We start from the raw sequence: 19,091 nt of genomic DNA, 5'->3' as shown, positions 1-19,091 counted from the left end.
GAGACATATCTAGTAAGAAGTTATTATGGTCGAGGTCAAAGAAGTTCCTGCCTGTGTTCTCCTCTAGGATTTTGATGGTTTGCTGCCTCACATTTAGGTCTTTCATCCATTTTGAATTCATTTTTTGTGTATAGTATAAAAAAGTGGATCAGTTTCTTTCTTTGGCATGTTGCTCTCTAGTTTCCCAATACTATTTGTTGAAGAGATTGTCTTTTTCCCATTGGATATTCTTGCTGGCTCTTTTGAAGATTAATTGACTATATAATTGTGGGTTCTTTTCTGGGTTTTCTATTCTATTGATCAAAGTGTCTATTTTTATGCCAATACCATAGTTTTGATTACTACAACTTTGTAATGAAACTTGAATTGTGATGCCTCCCACTTTGCTTCGCTTTTTTAAATTTGCTTTGGCTATTCTGGGTCTTTCGTGATTCCATACAAATTTTAGGATTGTTTGTTCTAGCTCTGAAAAGTTCTGTTGGTATTTTCACAGAGATTGCATTAGATGTGTAGATTACTTTGGGTAGTATAGATATTTTAACAATATTTGTTTTTCCAATCCATGAGTGTGGAATGTCTTTCCATTTCTTTGTGTCATCTTCAATTTCTTTCATCATTGTTTTATAGTTTTCAGAGTACAGTTCTTCCAATTCTTTGGTTAGATTTATTCCTAGATATCTTATTATTTTTGGTGCAGTTGTAAATGGGATTGATTCTTTAATTTCTCTTTCTGTTGCTTCTTTACTGGTATATAGAAATGCAACAGATGTCTGTACATTGATTTTATATCCTGCAACTTTACTAAATTCATTGATCAGTTCTAGCAGTGTTTTGGTGGAGTCTTTAGGGTTTTCTGTATATAGCATCATGTCTTCTGCAAACAGTGTTTTACTTTTTCTTTACTAATTTGGATGGCTTTGTTGTTGTTTTTGTTGTTGTCTGATTGCTGTGTCTAGGGCTTTTAGTACTTTGTTGAATAAAAGTGGTGAGTGGACATCCTTGCCTTGTTCCTGACCACTGAAGAAAAGCTCTCAGTTTTACTTTATTTAGGATGATGTTAGGTATGGAGTTTTTACATATGGCCTTTATATGTTGAAGTGTGTTCTCTCTAAATCCACTTTGTTGAGGGTTTTTTCATCATGGATAGACATTGTACTTTGTCAAATGCTTTCTCTGTTGAAATGATCATATAGTTTTTATCCTTTCTCTTATTGATGTGATGTATCGTTTTGGTTGGTTTGCAAATATTGAATCACCCTTGCATCCTGGGAATAAATCCTACTTGATCATGGTGAATGATTTTTTAAATATATTGTTGGATTTGGTTTGCTGCATTTTGTTGAGGATTTTTGTGTATGTGTTCATACACTATAGTTCTCTTTTTCTGCAGTGTCTTTATCAGGTTTTGGTATCAGGGTAAAGCTGGCCTCATAGAATGAATTTGGAAGTTTCCCTTTTTCTATTTTTTGGAATAGTTTGAGAAGAGTAGGTATTTACTCTTCTTTAATTGTTTGGTCAAATTCACCTTTGAAACCTCCTGATGTCCTGGAGTTTTGTTCATTGGGAGTTTCTGATTCAATTTTTTGCTGATTATCAGTGTGTTCAAAATTTTAATTTCTTTCTGTTTCAGTTTTGGGGATTTATGTTTTCAGAAATTTATCCATTTCTTCTAGGTTGTCCAATTTGTTGGCATATTGTTTTTCATATAATCTCTTATAATTGCTTTTATTCCTGTAGTGTTGGCTATGATTTCTCCTCTACTATTTGTGATTGTACATATTTAGTTTCTTGTTCTTTTTGTTTAGATAAATCTGACTAGAGGCTGTAATTTTATTATTTTTTTCAAAAAACCAACTTCTGTTTTCATTGTTATGTTCTGTCATTTTTTTAGTTTCCATATCATTTATTTATGCTCTAATCTTTATTATTTCCTTTTTCCTACTGGCTTTGGGCTTTGTTGTTCCCTTTTTAAGCTCCTTTAGGTGTACAGTTAAGTTGTTTATTTGAGATTTTTCTTGCTCCTTGAGGTAGGCATATATTGCCAAATAATTCCCTCTTCTGACTGCTTTTTCTGCATCCCAAAGGTTTTGGACTGCCATGTTTTCATTTTCATTTGTTTCCATGTATTTTTAAAAATGTCTTCTTTAATTTCTTGATTGACCCATTCATTGCTTAGTCGCATGTTATTTAACCTCTGTGTATTTGTGTATTTTCTTGTGGTTGACTTCTAGTGTCATAGCATTGTGGTCAGAAAAGGTGCATGGTATGACTTCAGTCTTCTTTAATTTGTTGAGGCCTGTTTTGTGACCTAATATGTGATGTATTCTGGAGAATGTTCCATGTGTACCTGAAAAGAATGTGTAGTCTGCTGTTTTAGGATGGAATGTTTCTAATATATCTGTTAAGTTCATCTGGTCCAGTGTGTCATTCCAAACCATTATTTCCTTGTTGATTTTCTGTTTAGATGATCTGTCCATTGTTGTAAGTGGAGTGTTAAACTACCCTGCTAATATTGTATTATTATTGATTAGTTCCTTTGATTGTTATTAATTGTTTTATGTATTTGTGAGCTCCCATGTTGAGTGTATAAATACTTACAATTATTATATCTTCTTGTTGGATTGTCCCTTTATTAATGTCCTTCTTTGTCTCTTGTTACAATCTTTGCTTTAAAGCCTAGTTTGTCTGATATAAGTATTGCTACTCTTTCTCTTGACCTCCATTTAAATGATAAATGTTTCTTTATCCTCTCACTTTCAAAAAAAAGGACTCTATTTTTTTATTCATGAGATACACACAGAGAGAGGCAAAGACATAGGCAGAGGGAGGAGAAGCAGGCTCCATGCAAGGAACCTGATGTGGGAGTTGGTCCCAGGACCCTGGGATCATGCTCTGAGCCAAAGGCGGACACTCAACCACTGAACCACCCAGGTGCCCCTATCACCTCACTTTCAATCTGTAGGTGTCTATAGGTCTAGAATGAGTCTTTTGTAGGCAGCATGTAGATGGGTCTGATATTTTTAATCCATTCTGACCCTGTATGTCTTTTGATTGGAGCATTTAGTCCTTGAACATTTAAAGTAATTAATGATGGATATGTATTTATTGCTATTTTATTGCTTGTTTTGTGGTTGTTCCTGGAGGTTTTTTCTGATCCTTTTTTGTCTTTCACTCTTTTATATTTTGCTGATTTTCTTTAGTGATGTATTTGCATTTTTTCTCTTTATTTTTGCATGTTAATTAGTGGTTTTTCATATGTGGTTATCATTAGGTTTGTATATAACCTTTTAGGCACAAAGCAGTCTGTATTGAGTTGATGGTCATTTAGGTTTGAAACCATTCTTTCCTCCTGTCCTCCTCACACTTTAGGCATATATTATTATATTTTATATCTTTTTTTGTGAGTTCATTTAGTAATTTTTTACAAACATATTCATTTTTACTGCTTTTTTGTTTCCTACCTTTATACTCTCACTTTTGGTCTCAAAGACTCTCACCTTTGTACTCAGAGTTCCCTTTAATATTTCTTGCAGGGCTCCTTTTGTGGTCACAAACTCCTTTAGTTTTTGTTTGTCTGGGAAACTCTACCTCTCCTTCTATTCTGAATGCTAGCTTTGCTGAATAGAATATTCTAGGCCAGATTTTTCCCATTCAGCACTTTGAGTATATCATGTCACGCTCTTCTGGCTTGCCAAATTTCTGTTGAAAAATCTGTTACTCTTGTGGATTTCCCCCTGTAAGCTAATGACTTCTTTTGTCTTGCTACTTTTAAGAATTTAAAAAATCATTATATCTTGCAAATTTACTTGGGTCTTGATGGGAGTTCTCTGTGCCTACTGGATATGAATGACTGTTTCCTTCCACAGATTAAGGAAGCCTTCAGCTATTATTTCTTCAAATAAATTTTCTGTCGCTGTTTCTCTCTTGTCTTTTTCCGGGACTCCTATAATATGAATATTATTACATTTGATGGAGTCATTGAGCTCTCTAAGTCTATTCTCATTTTGCATATTTCTTCTTTCTCTCTTTTATTCCACTTTATTTCTTTCCATTACTTTGTCTTGTAGATCATTAATTCATTCCTCTGCTTCTTCCAGCCTGTTGTTCATTGTATCAAGCATGTTTCTAATCTTGTTTTTTGCATTCTTCATCTCTGATTGATTTTTTAAAATTTTACTTAAATTATTTTATTTATTTATTTTAGAGAGAGAGAGAGAGAGTACACGAGTCAGGGAAGGGGCTGCAGAAGAGGGAGATCTCAATCTGATCGATTCTTTTTTAACTCTTATATCTGTGATTAGGGCCTCTCTGATGCCTTCCATTATTTTGTCAAGTCCAGTGAGTGTTCTTATAATTGTTTTTTAAAATTTTCCATCAGGCATGTTACTCTTATCTATTTCACTTAGATCTCTGGCCATGGCCTTATCTTGTTCTTTCATTTGGGATAAATTCTTCCATCATGGCATTTTGTCTAAGTCTCTGCTTGCTTCTCTGTGTTAGACAAACCAGTTATGTCACCTGCTCCTGAAAGTAAGTCTTATAAAGTCTTATAAAGTGAGTCATGTAGTAGTATTCGGGGCCTGGTGCTTCAGGGAGAATCTCTGGTGTGTGCTGCATGTGTTCTGTTCTGTTCTATTCTGGGTGCTCTCTCCTCCAGGTCAGTTATCTGAGGTTCTCCTTGCCTGCTATTGGCAGTGTTGGTCCCTGGCCTGAACATGATGAATTTTAAGTAGGTGCTGTCTGGTCTGCTTGTGAAACAAGACCTGTCATCACCTCCCCTGGAACTGAGGCCCTGCAAAATTCTCTGGTCAGGAGATATGGTGTGCAGGGGTTTGTACTGGTCTTCTGAGGAAAAGACCTGCCACACTATGACTGAGGTAAGTGTGACTGAGAAGGGGAGTTACACTAGAACACAGGGGGATGGGGCTTAGTGTAAGGAAGTTAGGTAGCCAGTGTCCATCCTGCACTGCTTCCTACATGTGGTTCTGTGTTTATGCCAAGGGGCAGAGCAGGGAAATGGCACCAACCAGCTCCTTTATTTCTAGAAAGGTGTCTCCATGAATGCTGCTTCTCAGGGACACACTCTGAGAAGAGTAAATAATCTCTCCAGTGTGTGCCCCAGGTGTTCTTCAGATTTCTGTTTCCATGCTCTCTGCCATGAGTTATTTGCCTGCCTTCTCTCCAAGAGCAGTGTAGTGCCATCTGAGTTCTATCCTAGCCAAGACTTTGACCCTTTATTTGCCTGCCTTCTCTTGAAGAGCAGTGTAGTGCCATCTGAGTTCTATTCTAGCCAAGCCTTCTGACCCTTAAAACTAGGCTTTAAGCCCAGCTGGTTGCAAGAACTCAAGAAACTCAGTCCCTCTCATTTTCCAAGCCAGTGGCTATGGGGAAACATTTTCCTTGTGTGTTCCCCTGCTCCTCTCTCTCTCTTGCCCTTCTCCATGACCATGGCTCCCTTCCTTCCACAGTAGCCAGGATCCATTTCTACCCTAAACCACATCTCCATACTTCCTACCTTCTTCTTTTCTTCCCTCTCTTTAGTTGCAGAGTTTGTTCTGCCTGTCTTCAGGTCAATTTCTAGGGTATTTAGGATGATTTGATAATTATCTAGTTGTATTCATGGTTTGAAATGAGTCTAGGGTTCTCCTATCCCACCATCGTTGTCCTGCCCCAACTCCTTTTCATTTTAAGTTAGAAATTCCATAGCCTCAAACCAAGATTGCAAAATAATCTTTATTTTCTCCTAAAACTTCACCCTTGAAGAATACTTCTTGGGTATTCATTGTTAAACATCTACTGCCATGCATTTCTATGTTATAGAAAGATTATATATTTACCCATTTTTTTATTCCTATTTAATTTTGGTCACCTTTCCAAAAACAAACTTAAGCCAAACACACAAAAAATAGTGGTTTAAAACAGTTATAAGAAGAGATCAACATATCAATTATTTCAAGATGATTTCAGTTCAATATACTTGGGAACCAAGATCCATCCTGAAAATGAAAAAAAGTACCTAGTTAAAAAAATCCTTATAGGCATAAACCAAATTCTCATATTTCTACCTGGTTTGTTTTACAAAGAAGTTTCAGAAATACTTTGTTGTTTCACCAACAGAAATGTTATGTTTCTATTTCAAACCAGTGAAATTCTGAAGATTAATGTGAATACAGTTGACTCTCTTTTGTACATCTATAGAGTTTCAAAGGCTAGAATTTGTTATCTGCAGGGAGAGAGATTTAAACCACACATAAAAAAAAAGTTGCTTAAGAATTCAAGGTCTTTTCTTGTAAGTAGCATTGCACTTAGAGTTTCATAACTTTTTAAATACATTACTTGAAACCAAACTTTTTAAAAGTGTTCCTTCTGAGGGGATCAGTAAAAGTGCAGCATTATTCCACTTTTTTTTTAATTCACCTTTCAGACCTTTGCATTCATCCAGTTTTTCTTGTTTTTTACTCTTTTCTATTGCTGACAACTTTCAGAGACTTCTATGCTCCTGTGAGGGTAAATTTTCTGTCAAAGAGGCATGTGATCTTCTGAGGTGTCTCATCCTCTCTAGCAGTCTTTGATTAAGGCAGTCCAGTAGTTCAGATACAAGGCCTAGATCAGCTGCTAGAGATTCTGATAATCATCTTTGACTCACCATCCTGGGATCAGAACAGTACCAATAGAGACAACCTTGACATAGAGACAGAGAGAGATATTTTCTGGTTGTCATAATTAGTATACTACTATATATAGCCACACTCCTTAGGGACTAGGAAGAGATGGGGAGAGACTTTTTCTTGTTTTGTCCTTGAAAATCTCTTTGTGACATGGCATAACTACTACTTTCCTGGGTTAACTGCTACTCTATCACTTATAGTACCCAAATGGCTTGAGCAGAGTTTGCTGTAATGACTTGGTGGATCTCTGCAAGCTTTCTTTTCTCCCTAATCCAGTTTTATTTACTTCTTAACCAAACCTTGATTAGTGACTCTCTGGTCTTCGCTGTTGGGTGACTTTATCCTTTCCCAACTTTACTTTTCCAAAGATGATCCCAGTTCTGTTCGTGTATGCATCTATCACCAGACTCTTTCAGGACCATGAAATTTCTCTTCATTTCTGCTTTTGTTGCTGTAATAAATCAAATTTTTACTGGCTTAATTATTGCATCCCTTTCTAATACCCAAGCACGGGGATTGGAATAGTCTATTTCTGCATTTTTTTTTTATGGCAACCACTATTCTAGTCTCCCAGCATTTTCCTCAGTGCAGGTCAAATTAGTTATTAGTGTCTCTGCAGACATTCTTCCTATATGCCAATTTATTGATACCTTGAGAAATCTAAGTAGTGAGTTGACACAACCTTTCCAATCCTCAATCTAACAGGTCAAGGGGAAAATGAACTTCTGTCATTTCTAGTAGCAAGGAGGAAGGGGATGGTGGGTGAAAATACTTAAACCAAAATCTAGTTTAAAGTTTATTCTAGGCAAGATTGATGAGTAGAATAGATGAGACATTATGGGTTGGAAGAAATACTTGATGTATTATCCACATCAAAATATGCAAATGGGAAAACAATATGTGTGCACTGTTCCCAGAAAATATCTTAGTACGTAGAGTGAAATAAGCTCTATTTTAATATATGATCCAAATTCATCTTTCAGGATCTCATTGCTATTTTTGGCACAGACCCCCTCCAAACCTTTCTCCAGACCTTCACCAAAAGGTGAAGATATCTGGACTGCATATAGCTTTTTTTTTTTAAAACTTATTTATTTATTTTAGAGAGAAAGAGAGTGCATGTACATGTACATGTGGGGAGGGGGAGGGGTAGAGAGCAGAAAAGAGAGAGTCTTAAGCAGGCTCCATGCTGAGCATGAAGTCTGATGCAGAGCTCATCTCACAACCCTGAAATCACATCCTGGGCTAAAACCAAGAGTCAATCACTTAACTGATTGTGCTACCCAGGTGCGCTTATGGCTCCACTTCTAATTATGAGTTTATTTTTCCTGTGGTTTTTCACATTATAATGTCAGTGGCATGGTAATGTCTATTACCAAGAAAATTGTCTATAACTAATATGTCTGTTACCAAGAATTTCAGCTCCAGCTGCTTCATGTGATATAATAGTATTCTTGGGGTACCTTACTTTTCTGGCTATATGTTTGTAAATAATCTTTAGCTTCTCCATTTTTCTGAATTTTTATTTTTAATCTATTCTTCTACCAGGTCTTGCTGACCTATATGTCTTCCTCTGAATTTACTGACTTTATACATTCCTTTTCTTCTAACTCTGATACCTTCTCCTCCTCCAGTGCCGTGGATTTTCTTCCCTTCTGAATTCTGCCTCTGATCACTGTTGCTCATTTGACATAACTAATGTGGTAAGTGTTTTTATAGAAATGTGAAGGAATTGCTGTATGGAACCAGAGGAAGGAATTAGTGATTTCACAAGCAAAGAGAGGGCTCCTAAAAGATTTCCTAGAGAAATTAGAATTTAGGGACATTTGAGGAATACACAAAATAGAAAGTTAGGAAGGGCACTTTAGACAATGGAAACAAGTTAAAATAGTATAATGTAGCTGAAGTACAGGTTAGGGAAGGAGGTCAGGGAAAATATCAAAGGGCCTTAAACTCATACTAAGACTGAACTTCATCATATGGGATCTGGCAAACAAGTAAATAACTGGTAAAATGTTATATGTATTATAAACATTTAATACACCTGGTAGAAAGAATGAAGAATGGATGGGAGAAAGGGAGAGACTAGAGGCAGGGAGAATGGTTAGGAGACAAGTCATTGACTGTCCTCATTCCCTAGAGCAGTGAGTGCATTCTGTGCTCCCTTCCAGGTGTTATGAAGCAACTTTGGTCAGAAGCAGTGAGGGAAAGAGTAGTGTTCATTGTTCTTACTATGTACCTTGAGTAGGGTTCTGGCATAGAGTGGCTTCTATACTGGGGACAACCTTATTCGGAGTACTGTACTTTATATATCATAGGTGTTTGGCAACCACCAATGAATGAGTAAATGGAAAAAAATCCTGCCTTGACATTATTCTACCCACAAAATCAGAAATCCCTTTTTACACACTCTGGAAAAAAAAAAAAAAGGGATTCTCCTCAAATCTACTTCTAGTATTTTTTTTCCCTTCGGTTGCATTTCCTTGAGAAATACCTGAATTTTGCCTTTGGAGGCTGCCTGGAGGTTGGAAGTGGTGTGGGCTTCAGAGCCACAGAGACTCAGTTTTAAATCCTCACTAGTAATTGTGTGGCCTTGAATGATTATGTAAATTTCTAAACCTTTGTTCATCATCTTTACCCTATCAATGAGGAAAGGTGCAGTGGGGAAGGAGAAAATGTCTGTAAGATACTTAAACCAAAGGTTGGCCATAGTCCAGCCAGAGGCACATCAAAGTACATGTGTAGGTCTGATATGGAGTTAGACGGCGAGCTGCAGAATTACATCAGGGTCATCATTGCACCTCTCCACCATGCATCTGCTTCAATCTTGTACCACCCCTGCTTAGGCTCTTGTTGGAGTTCAATGCATGAAATAATTTAGAATCAGACAGGGTCTATCCCCTGTAGTAGGTACAAATCTCAGTTTAAAAGATAAAGCTAGACAAGAATATTAACTTTATTTTTTAATAAGAATTAAATGTTCTAATGTGAGACTCAATTTAATGGAAAGGTAAACCATAATTTCTGTCAGTGCGATGTTCCTTCTCACTAACTTATGCCTTTTAGTATAAGTTCCAGGAGACTTTCATAGAACCGAATCATTGGGAGACCATGTCTAGGTCTTTTTAGTGTCAGGTGCCTAGATCAGCATTTGATGAAATGAACTTTGGCCATTGGTGGTAATTCATGGGTCCTTCCTTATTCCTTTCCAAGCAGCTGGTTCTCTGGGAATAGTTCTTGGGAGTATAGGGAGCATTCTGTGCTTCTGAGCCCTGTAGTGTCACAGAAATCTCTAGGATACCATCTGAAGATTGATAACCTACCCCATATAGCTATCTCTCTGTGAGCACCACAGAAGGGATGGAGAACCTTGGAATTTTTCTGCTTCTTCAGGCTTAACCCAGGAATTAGGGTAGAGACTCACACAAATGCAACTGTACTTGGGTTTTGAGGCAGGGTCTTCCTCCTCTGCCTTCTCTAGTCCTAGGAAACTTTGTTATTCTCTAGTTAATTTTTTTCTTTTAGCTTTACTAAGATTCTTATGGATTGTTTTTAATAATAATTTTTCCCTTTTATCCTCTGATTCCAAGGTTGTGAAGTTCAAAAGCCAGAAAGAAGACATCTTCTCTTCTTTTCAAGGCAATGAGTGCTATTGCTGCTGAATTGGGGGTGAGTGTGAGGAGTCAAGCAATGTGAATAATGTAGGGGGGAATATTAGTTAAAGTCTTAGTTACTTCAGTTTTTACATTTTCTCTGGTTAAACCATCCCACTTTATTTTTTCCATATTTCATTTTATTTTTCCCTTGATAATATATATTATCTAAAGCAATTTTCTCTTCATTTCTAAGGGCATCTTTTGAAGTCAACCACGTTAAAGGAAGAAGCAGGTATCTAATCTTCTAAGCTATTCATTATATTATGAAAATTGTTGGGGATTAAATCATTTGGTCACTTAAAACTAATGTACACATATACACTTTTCTGGGCTATGTTTTAAAAGACTGTAGAAATGTGTGATGAAACTCACTTTGTAATCATTAGATTTGTGGTGTTGTTAGAATAGAAACTTAGGTGACTTCTTTTAGTCCAGTGGCTAAATTACAGTATTGCATTTCTTTATGTGAAGTCTAAGCCAAATTAGGAAAACTAAATAAATGCCAGTACTTTTTTTTCCTTTTTTTATGAGTTTCACATTTTTTTGTGTCTCATCATTAAACTTAGAATTTATAACTTGTTTTTGCTATTGCATTGTTTTTGTTTATAAATATTTTTTTAAAAAAGATTTTATTTATTTATTTCAAAGAGAGAGCATGCATGTATGTTTGCAGGAGTGGGGGGAGGGGCAGAGAGAGAGGGAGAAGCAGACTCTTTGCTGAGCAGGGATCCCAGCTTGGGGCTCCATGCTAGGACTCTGGCTGGGATCATGACCTGAGCCGAAGGCAGATGCTTTACCAACAGAGCCACCCAGGCGCCCCTGTTTATAAATATTTTTATAAATATATGTCACAGAAGTATTTGACTATTTAGTTTATTGGGAAAAGTTCAGAGAGTAGTAATATATTTTAAAATATGGTTTCCTAAAGGAATAATTTAAGTAAAACGAGAAATAAGAAAGAGTTTGTGAAAGGAACTAAGTAAGGTATCAGCCTTTTTATTAGATCATCATGATCAAATGATTCTTTTATACGAGTAGAATATCTATCTCTGAAATAAATCTGAGTCTCCATCAGAATATAAATGGAATATGTAATGACTTGGAATGTAAATCTTAAACACTGATTTGTGGAGCAAGTCAGTTGAAAGTTATTTTGATTTGATATACAGATTGATTCATAAAATTGCTCATTATTTGTGATTAGTCGTGCCAGAAAACAGTAATGTCGTTGAACTTCAATTTGATATTTTGGCCTGTGCTCATAGAATAAATGGATTTTTTTTTCTAATGCATAATTTATACTAATGACACTACACACAGGGATTCCTACATTACCCAGCAGCAGTAATTCTTCATAAAGTACATAAGCAAAGCAGGTTAGAAGGCAAATTATAGTATTCTTATCAGATGAATAAACTTATAAATAGGCCATTTGTTCATAGAGTTGTGCATAACTTCATCTTTTATGCACAACTTAAGAAGTCATTATGTTGATATAAAGGACACATAAGCCTTCCTGTAGCTCACAGCTCCCCTCCTCAGCACTATGACATCCTACTAGGATCTGAGAGTCAGAAAATATTGGAAATGGAAAGCACCTTAGATATTTCGTCAAACTCCCTTGTATTACAAGCATAGAAATTAAGGTTTTAAAGAGCATGCCGGAGGACACATGGTGATTAAACCTGGCTGAGCCAGGCTGAGATCTTTGACTTTATGACTCATTCTCTGATCACTGCAAAATTCTCATTTTCTTTTTCTTGAGGAATTAGGACAGATCTGTCTCATCTTAACCATTTCAATCACAAAACATACAGAATGAAGAGCTACAAAATTGTTTCACCTTTTAATTTTACTTTACTTAAAATTTTCCTTATGTTAGGATTTTTAAAACATTTCTCTAATATTCCAGACATTTCTTTTTATAGAACATTGTTTTGTTCAGTACCAGTTGCAAAGACTGGCTAGATGTGCATCATACCCATCTACTCTTTTTGGGGGAACTCAAGGCTACATTTCCAGGCCTCTCTGCCAGTGAGGTGGAGCCATGTGACAGACTTCTGGACAATAGAATAGAGGTAGAAATGAGATATTGAACCCCCAGGCCTCTCCTATAAAACCATTCTTGTAAGTTTCCTAATGGTTGGAGACACTAGTGGTCATAGAGTCTAGAGGGAAGAAACTCTGAACTCTAAATATATTGTGGATTAAAGCCCACCTCCATCCCCTCATGTTGACCTACACTGGATTGTGATATAGATGAGAACTAAATCTTCATCAATTAAAGCTACTTAAATTTGAGCTTTTCTGTTGTAATAGTTTATCCTGGATTATTTCAACAAATAATTTGTCATTTTACTCTTTGTCCCATAATAAATTCATTTTGCTGACTTTAAAACTCAGTGGTCCTTCAAGCACCTCAACTATCTATTTCAACTTCCCTACTACTTTGAACCTATTATCACTGAGTTTCTAAAAATTAATGATCCCTACATAAAAGTTTCTCTCTCTAACCACCTCTCTTTCCACAAAGTCCCATTGGCTCATTCTATTGAGGCCAGTTGTTCTAGAAACCAAACACTGCAATCTTTGATCCTTAGTGTCTCCAAATTCTTCCACGCCATCTGAAATGAAGATGAGGTACAAGATGTAGCCCCTACACTCCCATGCAGATGCCTTATGTACAAACCAAAATGAATAATCTTTTAACACAAGCCTTCCATTCCATCAATTTCCTCTATCCTTATAAATTATTGAGTCTTGCTCTATGCTAGGCATAGTCTGGGCACTGCAGGTACAGCAATGTATTAGTCAGGATAAGCTATCCAGGATGATCATAGATGATTACCTAGGCAACAAAATGATCCATTTCTCTAAACATCATCTTCTTTAGGTATCATCTTTTATTTGTAGTTTTGCCCTGTCACTGAGCTATCTGTGGAGGCATCTTTAGGTAGGTTCAAAGAGGTCTTTCAGGGGAGTGTTGTGGAGGTGATGTCTGCAAAAATTTCATTTGCATTTAAAAATCTGAACTTACTCCTAAAAGACTTATTAATACTACTAACTCTATGGCTAGCTATACGTATTATCTGTCGGTATACATGGCTTTCATTTTCCTGAATATGAGTTTAAGTAACTTAGAAAACCACAATGAAGCAGAAGGAACACATCAAAATTTTGAATAATAAAACCTTTCTCTTTTTATAAGGTCTGTAGTTGTAGAATCAACCATTCATTCGTATATTTGTCTTTCAGAGCCCAGTATTTAATTTGAATTTTCAATTCCTTCTCTTTAAGTTGGCTTTGGAAATTTCTGAGTATTTGACTGTTAATAAAGTGTGTGTGTGTGTGCGTGCACGCACGTGTGTGTGTGCATGTGTGAGTGTGTGTTTTAGGACAGAACTCCTCTGTAATTAGTTATAACCTTCCTCTAGAAAGCTGTCCAAGGAATCTCTAACTTTCTCCCCCAATTTGTCCTTGTTTTTATCTGTTCCTGCTTTACAAAGAAGGAAAAGCAGCTGGTTAGTGTTGGTCAGGGTGATGGATTTTGAATAGAAAAGAACTTTTTTATTTATCTCTCTCATCTCCATATTTAAATGTCTGGGAAATACTATCAAGGTTGTGGAATCTCAAAAGATCTAAGAATAGGATTAATTTATTTCCTTCTCATCCTTTCAGGGTTTAGCTTAGATGTTATTTCCTCTAGGAAACAGTCAGTAAGCTCCCAAGACTGGGTTGAGGTACTTTCCCACCATGAGCTCATCCCAGAGGTATAGACTGTATCTCTTTCATCATTAGGTCTTTGTGATACAATACAGGAATCGATAGGATAGTCTATAAATGTCTTTTGAACAGAAGAATAAATAAAGTTCTCTTTTTTCACAACAGAATCATCATTGAAAGCAATGATTATTTCATGTCTCCAAGGTTATTTTAAGGCCTGCTAATACAAGTTTAAACATGCTTTAAAAAAGGAGAAGGAAAACAAAGAGACTACTTTGGGCTGAACATTTATTTCAAGTCAAATGTTCCTTTTCTTATTTGTCTTCATTATTCTCAAGCTACTCAGTGTGAGTTTATTGGAATAGGCTCCCATCTAATTTGTAACATATACTGAATAGATATTTGGCATAGCTTTATAGTAATCCGTTTTATCTGCAAAATTTGCAGATATTATCTTCTTTGGCTCTTCTTAGTTTTCAATTTAGTACCATGGGATTTAGGCCATCATACAAATTTCAGTTTTAAGGTAAAAGTTCGAGTTGATTGCCATCCTAAGATAAAACGGAATTGACTTAGTATTTTTAAGCTGTTAAGTGTAACTCATACATAGTAGTCATGAGAGAATAACATTTATCCTTGAATAAGACCTTAGTGAAGCTGCAGCCCTAGGACTCTTTGATTTTTTTCCTGTTAAGATGTTGTCAGAGGCAAGGTGACAGGGCTCATCTGGCAGAAACCTGTCTGTGACAATAGACAAGGATAGGTGGAATGAGAGGTGAAGGGGGAAAGAGGAAAGAGGTGGGTAAAAAATAAGAGGTACTAGGACCAGATGGAATGAGGAAAGGGTAATATTAATAAAAAGAATGACAAAAAACTTAACAACTGCTACTATATTCTTACAGATAAGACAGACATACAAAGAAATGAACAATGCTCCCCCCCTACATGTTTATATCTGTCATCTAAACCTAGAGTATTTTTGAGAGACATATAACTGTTATATCAATAATGACACAGACTGAATTAATGAGTCTGGCATGAACAATATGGTATATCAAGAAACTCAGGAAATCACAATATAATGTGATTCGGTGGAGACAGCACATGTCAAGTATTGGTTCACTATCCTGAATTTTGAAGATTTTATTTATTTATTTGAGGGAGAGACAGAGAGAGCATGACTGGGGGCAGGGACAGAGGGAGAGGGAGAAACAGACTTGCTGCTGAGCAGGGAGTCCAACTCAATGCTCAATTTCAGGATCCCAAGACCCTGATCTGAGCGAGAGGCAGACACTCAATCAACCAAACCACCCAGGTGTCCTGACTATCCTGAATTTGGAATGAGATGCTCTAAAGGTTAAGAAGAGGAGAACAAGTTGCAGAATCAGGACCAGAACCTGAATAAAGAAATGACTGTAACTGCCTGTTACTGGAGACTTTTATCAGTATCCTGGCAATGAATGAAGGATAAGTAAATTAAGAATGAATAACTCTAAAATTCATATTTAAATAATTAAAATTTGATATATTTTTTAAAGATTTTATCTATTTATTTATGAGACACACACACACAGAGGAAGAGACCTAGGCCAAGGGAGAAGCAGGCTCCACAAAGATTGCCCAAAATGGGACTCGATCCTGGGACTCCAGCATCACACCAGGGCCGAACGCAGGAGTTCAACCACTGAGTCACCCAGGTGTCCCTAAAAATTGATATTTTAAATTCATTTTATTTATGTTTAGATGACCATATTTTTCTCAGTTAATTCCTCTTGCTAGTCTTAAACAGTCTCTAGTCAACTTCTTCAGGTATTGTTAAAAAATAGATACATGATATTCATTGTAGTGAACAGGCAATGTTAATAACCTCTTGGTGACTCACCAGGCAGTGGTCCTGTCTGGTAACCAGATCTGATCTCCATTCTTTAACAGTTCTTTATATTTTGAGCAATCAGTTAATATTTAATGACTGAACTGTTTGGTAGCTGGGTAAGTGATCACATGACATCACATATATACAGTGATCATAGAATTGTATGTTCTTCCCCAATGGTTGTGTACTGAACTTTTGTGCTTTACAAGAAAAAATATTTTTCTTCAAAATGCAGTATTATGAGCTACATCTTAATTATTGGCCTTATTTAGCTAAAATAATCACTTAGAGACATAGAAAAGTCCATTATTTCCTCTGTCACAAGGATTTAATCTTTTTAACACCTGCCCAGCTGTCACATAATATTTTAAGCTAAAAGTATCAGATGAACACAGGACTGCCAATTCAGTAGCATTTCACCAAATGATTATTTCTCTCTGAAATCCTCAAAGTATATAACTTACCTCTTAGGATTTGCCTCTATATTGCTTAAATTTATATTACAAATAATATATGAAGTGATATAAACCAAGGCAACCAAAGTGAATGTATTCACAATTATAGGAAACCATACATAAATCAAATGACACTTGTTCTTCTGATGGTCCCATTTCTAGTTTTCTCTTAAATTATATTCCACAAAGAATTCTAATTTAACTGAAATTCTTTGCACTCATTGACAGTTTGTGGGCTATTCAGGAAATCCAATTAGTTTAAATCAGTTTATCTGCAAATCACTTTTTAAATTCTGGTCCCTTCTAGAAATTAATAGATTACTACTTAATGGCTCCAGGCCATTTATGAAAAATTTGGCTTCTGTCTGGAGCTTGAATTGATGAATCTTTAATATTGAACCTCTTTTGTCAGTGGATTTTTTTCCCTAATGAACTGCAATTAAAATGGAAAAGGTAAATTGTAAAGAAAAATTTGACAAGAACTTTTATTGTAAAGGACAGAGACAACTGAATAAAAGTACCTAAAATAAAGAAGTGAATAAGAGCAAATGGATTTAGTGCAAACAATATGTATTTTAAGCCATTAATATATTCAGATGAAGAGTGTTTTTCTGTAAATTTCTCTCCCCTTTTTCTTTTCAGATTTATCATATGCATCCACAAACTCTGGAATAATTAATTTTTGTGCCCTACTCTTGAGGCAGATAGGCAAACATTACCATTCTACCATTAGCTGTACAATACTTGACATGTCCCATAGTTTTATAGTTAGGAAAGCTAATAATTAGGCTGTAAACTCCCAGGGGTGGAGAAATTAAGGAATTGGTCCAAAATGATAATGAATGTCAAAGTAATTGTTATCTTTGTATTCAGAAGTTTTTTGACTTTACATAAAACTTATCTCTCCATTTTTTCTGGGATTTTGGATTCCCTTCCCACTACTCCTTTTCCTGCCATTCTTCATGCTTTCTAGTTTTACTCATTTCCTCATTCTGGTTCGCTAACAAAACTACCTCTTAGTTTAAAATTCAATATATATATCCCAATATATAAAAATATATTTATTCTGATTGATTAAAATTAAGGAAGCTTTAGGCATAGATTGCCTTTACTAATAGGAATACGATCACTTAATTTCCTCCCCTTCACTGGAAAACCTATCCATCACTGCATCCCCCTTTCTCTTTTTCATTATCCCAGGGAAGAGATATTCACAAACAAGGCTTACTCCCTCCATCTCTGCTCCTACCTTATTCTAAACCATCTTCTTCACTGATTTTCTCTTTTGCTTATAATTATGCTCAAGTCTTTGCCATCCTAAAAACAGCAACAAAAAACTTCTTCAGTTATATTTTCCCCTTAAACCGCTTTCTGCCTTAGCAATCTTTCCTTCACTACCAGGAGTAGAAAAAGTCATCTAAACTTATTGTCTCTCCTTCTTCCCATCTATTTGTTCTTCAACTCATTGAATATAGATTCCTGTTGCTTGACTGAAATTGCCCTCACAGAAATCATCAAAGACGTAGTAATAATTTAATCCACTAGCCTCATTAAATTTCTCCTCTCTGCAACATACACCATTGTCAGCTACATCTTCTTTTACTAACTCTTTCATACTCTGGCCACAAAACAAGTCTCAATAAATTAAAAAAGACTGAAGTCACCACATGCAGAAGAATGAAACTAGTCCATTCTCTTACACCATACACAAAGATAAACACAGAATGGTTGAAAGATCTAAATGTGAGACAAGAATCCATCAAAATCCTAGAGGAGAACATAGGCAACAACTTTTTTGAACTTGGCCACAGCAACTTCTTGCAAGATACATCTATTAAGGCAAGGGAAACAAAAGCAAAAAAGAACTATTGGGACTTAATCAGGATAAAAAGCTTTTGCACAGCAAAAGAAACAGTCAACAAAACTAAAAGACAACCTAGAGAATGGGAGGAGATATTTGCTAGTGACATATCAGATAAAGGGCTAGTATCCAAGATCTATAAAGAACTCAAACTCAACACCCAGGAAACAAAAAAATCCCATCATTAAATGGGCAGAAGACATGAACAGAAATTTTTCCAAAAAAGACGTACACATGGTGAACAAGCACATGAGAAAATGCTCCACATCACTTGCCATCAGGGAGATACAAATCAAAACCACAATGAAATACCACCTCCCACCAGTGAGAATGGTGAAAATTAACAAGACAGGATATAACAAATGTTGACGAGGATGTGGAGAAAGGGGAACCCTCTTGCAGTGTGGGTGGGAATGCAAACTGGTACAGCCCCTCTGGAAAACAGTGTGGAGGTTCCTCAAAGAGTTAAAAATAGAGCTACCCTATGAAAAGGCAGTACTGGGTAAATTGCAGTACTGGGTATTTACCTGAAAGATACTGATGTAGTGAAATGCCAAGACATCTGCACCCCAATGTTTACAGCAGCAATTGTCCACAATAGTTAAACTGTGGAAGGAGCCATGATGCCCTTCAACAGATGAATGGATAAAGAAGATGTAGTCTATATATACAATGGAATATACTCAGCCATCAGAAAGGATGAATATCCACCATTTGCTTTGACGTGGATGGAACTGGAGGGTATTATGCAGAGTGAAATAAGTCAATCGGAGAAGACAATCATCATATGTTTTCACTCATATGTGGAATATAAGAAATAGTGAAAGGGATTATAAGGAAAAGGAGGGAAAATGA

General features: G+C 36.1%; 1 long non-coding RNA gene across 1 annotated transcript; it reads left to right on the top strand.

The window, feature by feature from the left end:
• Nucleotides 1-2,823: 2,823 nt before the first annotated feature.
• LOC140622053 (uncharacterized) lies at nucleotides 2,824-15,507 on the top strand. The gene is made up of 4 exons (XR_012021765.1): nucleotides 2,824-2,931; nucleotides 10,259-10,337; nucleotides 10,518-10,556; nucleotides 15,306-15,507. It is a non-coding gene; the product is annotated as an uncharacterized lncRNA (long non-coding RNA).
• Nucleotides 15,508-19,091: the final 3,584 nt, after the last annotated feature.

This window comes from Canis lupus, chromosome 31, assembly GCF_048164855.1.
Source record: "Canis lupus baileyi chromosome 31, mCanLup2.hap1, whole genome shotgun sequence".
NCBI classification, from domain to species: domain Eukaryota; kingdom Metazoa; phylum Chordata; class Mammalia; order Carnivora; family Canidae; genus Canis; species Canis lupus.
This window is presented reverse-complemented; position numbering and strand designations above follow the sequence as displayed.